Source organism: Spermophilus citellus (assembly GCF_964194105.1).
Source record: "Spermophilus citellus genome assembly, chromosome: 16".
Taxonomy (NCBI): domain Eukaryota; kingdom Metazoa; phylum Chordata; class Mammalia; order Rodentia; family Sciuridae; genus Spermophilus; species Spermophilus citellus.
Window position 1 is genome coordinate 13,347,545 of NC_138196.1, and position 8,927 is coordinate 13,356,471.

The 8,927-nt window shown below is 44.6% G+C and overlaps 1 long non-coding RNA gene across 1 annotated transcript; it reads left to right on the forward strand.

Annotated features, from left to right (window-relative positions):
• The first annotated feature begins 1,568 nt into the window (after window positions 1-1,568).
• Window positions 1,569-4,572, forward strand: LOC308635238. The gene is made up of 4 exons (XR_014019168.1): window positions 1,569-1,821; window positions 1,964-2,047; window positions 2,562-2,781; window positions 4,492-4,572. It is a non-coding gene; the product is annotated as an uncharacterized lncRNA (long non-coding RNA).
• The last annotated feature ends 4,355 nt before the right edge of the window (window positions 4,573-8,927 follow it).

Below are 8,927 nucleotides of genomic sequence, written 5' to 3' on the forward strand. Positions count from 1 at the left end.
GCGCGGAGGGGCGGCGGGGCAGCCAGGTTGGCGGTGGGGCGGCGGGGCAGCCAGGTTGGCGGCGGCTCGGCGTGGCGGCCGGGCATGGCGGCGGCTCGGCGTGGCGGCGGCTCGGCGTGGCAGCCAGGTTGGCGGCGGCGCGGAGGGGCGGCGGGGCAGCCAGGTTGGCGGTGGGGCGGCGGGGCAGCCAGGTTGGCGGCGGCTCGGCGTGGCGGCCGGGCATGGCGGCGGCTCGGCGTGGCGGCGGCTCGGCGTGGCAGCCAGGTTGGCGGCGGCTCAGCGTGGCGGCCAGGTTGGCGGCGGGGCGGCGGGGCAGCCAGGTTGGCGGCGTGGCGGCGTGGCGGCGGCGGGGCAGCCAGGTTGGCGGCGGCGCGGCGTGGCGGCGTGGCAGCCATGTTGGCGGCGGCGGGGCGTGGTGGCGGCGGCTCGGCTCGGCGTGGCGGCGGCGGCTCGGCGTGGCAGCCAGGTTGTCGGCGGCGTGGCGGGGCGGCGGGGCAGCCAGGATGGCGGCGTGGCGGCGGGTCAGCCAGGGTGATGGCGGGGCAGCCAGGTTGGCGGCAGGGCGGCGGGGCAGTCAGGTTGACGGCAGCGGCGACTGTGGCGGCTTCATTTCTGCCGCTAGGTAAGGTGGCGGCCCTGAGGTCGGCTTTGGGGGCAGCTAGGGCTGCGGTAGCGGCGGCGGCAACTTCGTTCCTGACACGAGGTAAGTCGGCGGGGCTGGGGTCCGCGTGTGGGACAGTAGGGGCAGCGGCAGCTTCCTTCCGGCTTCTAGGTAAGGCAGCGCGTCAGGGCTCCGGTGGGCGTCAGCCTGGGTGGCAGCGGCTGCTTCTTTCTGGCTGCCAGGTAAGGTGGCGTGGGGGTCTGCGTGGGGGTCGGCGTGGGGGTCTGCGTTGGGGGGCAGCCAGGTTGGCGGCAGTGGCGAGTGTGGCGGCTTCGTTTCTGCCGCTAGGTAAGGTGGCGGCGCTGAGGTCGGCTTTGGCGGCAGCTTAGTTCCCGCCAGGAAGTAGGGTAGCATGGATGGTGTGGACATGGGCTTCAGCCAAGGCGGTGGCGACGGCAGCTTCATTCCGGCCGGGAGGTAAGTCGGCGGGGCTGGGGTCCCGTGTGGGGCAGTAGGGGCGGCGGCAGCTTCCTTCAGGCGGCGAGGTAAGGCAGGAGTATGGGGTCTGCATGGGCGACAGAAGGGGCAGCGGCAGCTTCGTTCCGGCCTCAAGGTAAGGCAGCGGGTCTGGGCTCCTGTGGGCGTCAGCCTGGGTGGCAGCGGCTGCTTCCTTCTGGCCGCGAGGTAAGGTGGCGTGGGGGTCAGCAGCCAGGTTGGCGGCAGCGGCGACTGTGTCGGCTTCCTTTCTGCCGCTAGGTAAGGTGGCAGCGCTGAGGTCGGCTTTGGGGGCAGCTAGGACTGTGGTAGTGGCGGCGTCAGCTTCATTCCCGCCAGGAAGTAGGGCAGCAGGGATGGTGTCCGCGTGGGCTTCAGCCTGGGCGGTGGCGACGGCAGCTTCATTCCCGCTGGGAGGTAAGTCGGCGGGGCTGGGGTCCGCGTGTGGGGCAGTAGGGGCGGCAGCAGTGGCAGCTTCCTTCAGGTGGCAAGGTAGGGCGGTGGGGCTGGGGTCCTGGAGGGTGGGCAGTTAGGGCGGCGGCGGCGGCAGCTACGTTCACGCCGGGCGTCCGCGCCACCGGTGTCCGCGAGCTGTGGGGCCTGTTGGCTGCTCCTATTGTTTGGCGGCTGGGCCGCGAGCTGTCCGTGGGCGGCTCTCCCCACAAAGGGCCGTGGAGCTGCGTGGACGCCGGCAGCAGCAGCGGCTGGCCTATGAGGGCGCAGAGGTTTGTTGCAGTTCTTGGGGCTTTGTTGTTTTTCCTTGGGCTTTTACCCTTCTTTTTGTTAATTTTGGATAAAATGTCCCCTGTGATGTAAAGATCGAGCAAGGAACTTTGATGATGTGTGTTTCTGTTTTTTTTTTTTCAGAAAGTGCAGTTTGGATTCTGCTTTTCCCATGGTGGTGGCTGGATGAATCTTCACTGCTGGCCATGGAAAAGGCTAGAGTAGCTTGTTAGTTAAGTTTTAAATTTCCCAGTGTTGTGTTTAAAGGTTTTACGTGCATAGAAGAGGAATGTTCACCTTAAATAAGCATATGAGCGATTAACAGGGAATGTTTTCCTCCGGGAAAGGGAATTTGGTAGCTCTGACCCATGTCAGTCTGTGAATATTTAGATCTGTAGTGACTTAACATTTTTCATAAAAATCTGTTACTTACAGTGTGTCATATGTTGTTAATACTTCTTTCCTTAAGTTCCCCTGCAAATCTTTTTCATGCCTTCTGAGAAAGTAGACAATTGATAGATTATCCAAGGAATGGAAAAAAATGTGAGTGGGTAATTTTGGACAATCCCTGAGAGCTGGCATTGTAAGACTCATCCTATCCCCAGTAACATTTTCATACAATGAATGTGAACACTTTTGAAGCCTTTTTATAAAGATACAATTTGGGAATGATATTAAGATAAGGAAAAGCTGTTGATTGATTTCTTAGATTAACATTTCTTCCATTTTCTCTTTAAAAAAGTTTTCCAAGTGATAACTTCATGAAGATGGCCAGTGATAAGCAAATGTCCGATGATGATGACAGCCCCAGCACCAGCAGTGGCAGTTCAGATTCGGACCAGCAAGACCCTGCTGCTCCAGAGCCTGAAGATCATGAAGAAAGAACCTTCTGCCACCCATCGGAAGAAGAGCACCAAACTCTCTAGCAAAACCACTGCTAAGCTATCCACTAGTGCTAAAAGGTAACATTGTCAGGTTGTCTTCCAAGCAATACTCCAGAAATACTTCATGACCAATTTATTTGTACTTGAATGAATTGTCATCCTTTAGGGAGCATGAAAACGTCCTCATTAAAATTATGCTTCTAAGCAAACTTATTCTGTACTTTGGTAATTTCAGCAAGAGTCCTAGAGACTGAATTCTCATTCTGACAGTTTAAGGAGTTGGCAAGGAAAATTTGGGAAACTGAATTAGATGGTACATTGGGGATGTTTCCTTTTGTGAGTTATACTCTCGAGTGAATTTAGCACGTGTCCACGTGGGTGTCAGTCCAGGCATCTGTGGTGGCAGCTTCATAAAAGGAAATGTGTCACTTTTCATGAAAGGAAATGATCAAAAAAGTTTATATTTGTTAAAAAAATGTTGAATGTCAGGCCTTGGCTTTTTTTAAAAGCAGATTTTAAATTTGCATAGTTTTACAAACAAGTCTTTAAATCCTGCATAATAGGTATATATTTTTTTGTAGTTATCCCTCCTTTCTTGTGAGAACAAATAAAACTGAAAAGTAGCCATTAACAATCTCAGGTGTCACTTTGCTGTTAAAACTTTGCACATCTTTAAAACTCGTGGATGTTCTTGACATAGTAGTGAAAATCAACAGCAGGAAAAAACATTTTGTTGGTTGTAAGTGAAAGATTATTTGTTTCCTGCTGACTTTTATTTTCTATGATGGCAAAAAAATCCATCAATGGGACTCCATCATCGATAGTGGTTTTATTGAGTAAACTCTTGTATCAAACATAAAATGTACCTATAGCATTACCTAATGTTGATGTTTTGTTGTTTTTCATTGATCACAACTAAAAGAAAAAGAGAATATAAAAACTGATCAATTATTGCATTTTATAGTGATTCATGTTCTTATTTTTCTATACATTTTCACTGTCATTGCACCATTAATCAAACACTGATGAACTTGAGAATATTATATTGAATAGCAGCAGTCTTTGAAATAATTTAAAATTCTTCTCAGTGTGTTGTAATCTTGTGGAGAGAACATTAAACAACTTTTGAAAACATTTTAAATTTCAAGAAAATCAGAGAAATGCTCTTTTTCCCCTTACCTCAAGGCCCTCTTTCCTCCAAGAGTATGAAATATAAATTTACATGCTGTACCTAAGATCAGAGAAAAGAAATATTTAAGTAAGATTGCTAAAATAGTCCTTGGAAGTTTTTCATTGGTAAAGGTATTTGTAAATTTTAAACTTTTTTTAAACAGATAAAATATTGACAAAACTATTAGTGTGCTCTTGCAATAGCTTTCTAATTTTTACCATAGTAAAAGTGGATTGAAGTCATTGTCAAAAATATTCTAGTGCTTTTCCTCCTTGCGTTTTGTCTCATTTGCATATAAGCTTGAAAAGAGAATTTCTTTGGTAAAAAGAGTTTTAAAATAGATTTTATATCCTTTTGTTGAGTAGTAGTGGAGGACTTTCTCAAATCAGATGTAAATGACTTACCTATTTACAGCAGCAAGTGAGAAAAAAGCTGCAATTTTCTGTTAAGGATTTTGAGTTATGCCTCTAAGAACAAAGAGGAAGCAGCCATGTTAGCATTACTGAAGGCAAAACCAGCCTTGCATTTACCTGCATGATGGTAGAGGGCATTCTGATTTTCTGGTTATTCTGTAGACTGTCTCAAATCCTTTTTGTCTGTTCCCATTTCACTAACAGAATTCAGAAGGATCTAGCTGAAATAACCCTTAATCCTCTCCTAACTGCAGGTAAGAAACAAATTTTGTTGTTTTGATTTCTAAATTGTGGAACAATATCAGGAGATGAATGTATTATCCTTGAATGTATGTGCAGCAGAAGAGGCTAGCTAGCTATGTTTGCTTCCTTAAAGCTTTGCAAATGCTTTAAACAAAAATTGCCTAGGTGAATTAAATTAAATTAGGAGAAAAATACTCTTAGCATGTATCATATATTCTGTACTTATGAATATAGTGATCTTGTGCTTCTTGCTGAGATTTGTTTGAGTGGTGTTGATTTTTCTGTTGTTTTTCTGTGGAATATATTTATTCACAAGTATTTTGTAGAAACCTGTAAGGTTTTAAGTTTTAAAGTTAGTGCTTGTGTGCAATCTGAACTGATTTTCCAAATTTAGAAATTGTTGAATATGGTGTTACAAAATGTAAAAGCATTCTATTGACTGCCTCCAAATCATAGATTCTGTTTTACACTCTCAAGTCTTTTAATGAGGTGAAGGAAAAAAGTTGCTGGAAGGACCCTGGAGAGGTAAATGCTCCTGAGATTTCCAAACCAAGGTGTCTTTACTCTAGCTTCCAGGGTAGCTGGTGTGGACTTCAAGGATTCTGTGAACTCAAATGAATTCCTGGAAGTTTCTTTTGCATATTTTGGATCTGTTTGCTCAGGTGCTAAGTTCTTTATACTTAGTCCAAGTGCTTCCCAGCTTCCAGAATTCCACCGCTCACTAATTATCTCTGCATTTGTATTCAGGTTATTTCTAATACGGATACCGCTTATTGTAACCTTTTTCTTCTTATATTTTACTGTATTCAGGCACTAGTAGAGTTCTTAAAAGTCATTTCCAAAGGATTTTGTATGATATATGGTAGTTTTTCTTCCAGATTGATTATAAAGAACCCTAAATATTTTCACTTTGGCCACTTCCCCAGAATATATAATACACTCCATATTTCTAGGACATTATTCCTATGGGTAACTGTTAAGTCATCTTTAAGTGACCAATGCATTATATCGCCATGTGCTGCTGTCCACATGTAAACACAATATTTGTGTAGCCTTGCCCCTTTTCTAATTACTAATGTGTTATAACCTGCAGCCAACTGGAGACTTATTAAATAATGATGATGGTGATGTTGAGATGGAGAAAGAACATTAAAGTGATGTTGCCTTAAATACATTCTAGGTAACTCTAGTACCATCATGAGTATGACTAGGTATTTTTGGTCAAAGGAAGGTAGGATTCTTGGTCAAATTAATGTGGCAAATACTGAGTTAGGCAATATAAAGAGGCCTCTTTAACATGGGACTTCTCAGAGCCTGTCATATGTTTTCATGCATGGTATAGCATTTTCAAAATATTTTGTCCACAGATTACTTTTTGCTTATGGAGGAAATTTTTAAGTCTCTTATGACTCACTTTATATGTAATAAACTTTGGAATGGGTGTTCTAAGTTTTATTATGGATTTTTTTTTGTTTTGGTGTTAGGTTTTTTTGTTGTTGTTTTCTATATTTTAAAAATCTAGTCAGTCCCCAAGTAGGACAACTGTGGAGTGGTAATATTTATTAGAAATATTTATCAACAAGAGGAAGAAAGGCTAAGTTCCTGCTTTATACCAACATGGTTTTTGACTGATATTCATTCAGAACTCTGAATAAAATCACTTAGAATTAAGTACAGCTTGTGTAGTTCTCAATAGTAGGGCCAGGAGGATGCAGGTGAACTGGGTCAGGAAGCATTTAGTGGGCCAGGATATTATAGGGAGGGTCTAGGAGGCCAAGTCCAAGAGATGAATGCGTGGGGAGGGGTCTTAAGCTGGGGTCTTAGGATGGGGTCTTAAGCTTCTTACCCAAGGGGTTTATGTCATCATTCCTGAGATACAAGATGTTAGAGGCCAAGAAGACCTGAGCTGTGAAGAGCTAGAAAGAGTGTGGACAGGATGACGATGTTCAGGATGCCAATGTGATTCAAATAAAGGGCTCAGTAGCTTGACATTATTAGGCTCTGGCTAAGAAACTTAGGATGGGTTTCCTGTTTTAAGTAAAAGTAACTGAATCAGGCAATAATTAATAAAACTTAAAACAAATCTAAAATAGCACTATTCCCATATGGTAGAAAAGAAACTGAAAGATGTTGAAAGAACGAATGATTTGCAGAAGGTTCACAAATGAGCTGCAGAGCTGCTAATAGCGAGAATGCAACTCCTGGATTCTTAGTTCTACATTCTTGCTTATCTCTCATCTTCCTTTCACCCTTGTTTGTTGGGCATTCAAGGTGCAGTTGAACTCGCTAAGCTAAGAGCCACATCCTTAGAGCCACTGACATTTACCTGTTCAACTACCAGTGCAAAAGGGTTACAGTCAACACCCAGAATCCTCTACCTCCACCTCTACCAGAAACCTATGGAGATGCAGAAATGTTCCCTGGATTCTGATATATGACCTTCATCAACAGAAGATCTGCCTATGTGAAAACACTAAAGTCACTTATATATTATAGACACCAAATGTATCATGCGGCATAAAAACAAATTCTCTCTGTGTTAAGTGCTGTTTGGAGCAGTGCAACCAGACTGCAAGAAGCCGTAGCACCCTGCCGGAAAGCTGATGTGCAGGGATGCTTCCAGTAATGAGGCCCGAGGCAATTGTCCTTGGCATTGCACACAGCTGGCTGATTCTGCTTTAAAATCTCTAGTAGCTAAACAGGCATTAGCTGGAGAGGACTGACTTCCCATCCTGCTTGCTATCCCTTAGTCACCTGGGCTTTGGTTAACATGGGCCTCTAAGATCTGGGCCCCTGAAAACCCTCAACCCCATCTGAGACCGCTGCATAATCTCTGGGCATCTCAGCAGCCTCCAAATACATCACCCTGAAAGGCCATTCTGCTTCATTCTGTTGGCTTTTCCTGCCCAGAATGCTTCAATTTTTAAAATATGAGCCCCAACTCTAGCTCTGACCCTCTAAGCAGCATTCCCCACAATATACCCATGCTTCTGTTAGTACCTTTCACCCTTTCAATCATTAGATTGACAAAGAAAACTTGAAAGAAAAATTATTGATCACTTTTGGCGATATGCCTTGAAACATTTCTTTTGCTATTCCAGAGAGACAGCCAAAGCTGCAGGGTCACTTTGCATAATCAGTTGTACCTGGCTAATTTAGAAAGCACTTCCTTCTCCCTCTGATTGCTCCTTAGGTTCACACTCTTATTACCATCCCTACCTTTAAATAACAATAAAAGGTAAAAATAATAGAGCAAACAACTGAAGAAATTTTTAAAAACTACAAAGTGAATACCTTCCATTGCATACCCCAGAATGATGCTTATCTCTTTAAAATTGCTCCATCTCTCTCTTAATCCATATACATCACATTTTACACAGTAATATTCATAATGTAAGAATAATTCTATATTACCATTTAATACTTTATCTTAAAATTTTTCTTCACACATAATTTTTCTTAATGCTCTGGCTACTTCTCCAAATGAGAACATGGAAATGCAAACAAGCTGTATAAGAGGCAAGCATCAGAGGCCAGGGGTTACAGATCAGAACTCAATAACTAAGAATTCTGGGCTGAGGTCTATGGAGTCAGAGGTTAAGATTAACCAGAAGCCGGAAAAGGTGAAGGTGAGAGGCAGAAACATATACCCGGGTGGTCAGAAAAGGCTTCTGGAGTACACAGCTGATTCACCAAGATACCACCATAGAGGAGAAACCCCTTCTCTTTGGTGGGCATTGTGTGCTTCCTATCCACCCATTCGTTTGAATCTCTGAGACCACCAGGCATAGTACTTGTGGCTGAGATGACTCTATGTATGTTTACTCTGCCTTGACTAAAGCCTGAGTTAGAAAACTGGAATTGTAAGGATGTTCCCTGGATTGGCAAGATCAGGTCCGACCCATGAAATTTCCCCAAAAGATATGCCCCATCATGATCCCTGATGAACAGGAAGACAAGGGAACCAGAGTCAGATTGGATCAGGGAGGGCACCAGATTCAAAAGCAGCCCAATGTCTGAATAGTTAAGACAAAACACACCCATCTAATTTCTCTTGAAGAATTTGTGCTGTTTGGAGATAGACAGGCCATTGTCAGTTAGTGAGATCTGAGCACAGAAGAATATCCATGGAATAGAGGGATCTGTCCACCATGATACAGAAGGTAGGATGAAGTTAGGAGGAAAGGGCAGGTAAATTGTGGTGAAATGAAAACAGAGCAGGCATCCTCATGAAATAGTAAACCACAGAAGGGAAAAGCAATTCCCCAAAGATATCCTGGTTTATGCCTTTGCTATCACTCACTTCAACCTTTCTTGGGGTGGCATACACATGTATCTTTTCATTAAATCTCTTATTTTTTCCCTCCAAGATGCACCTGAGGGAATCTCTATTCTTT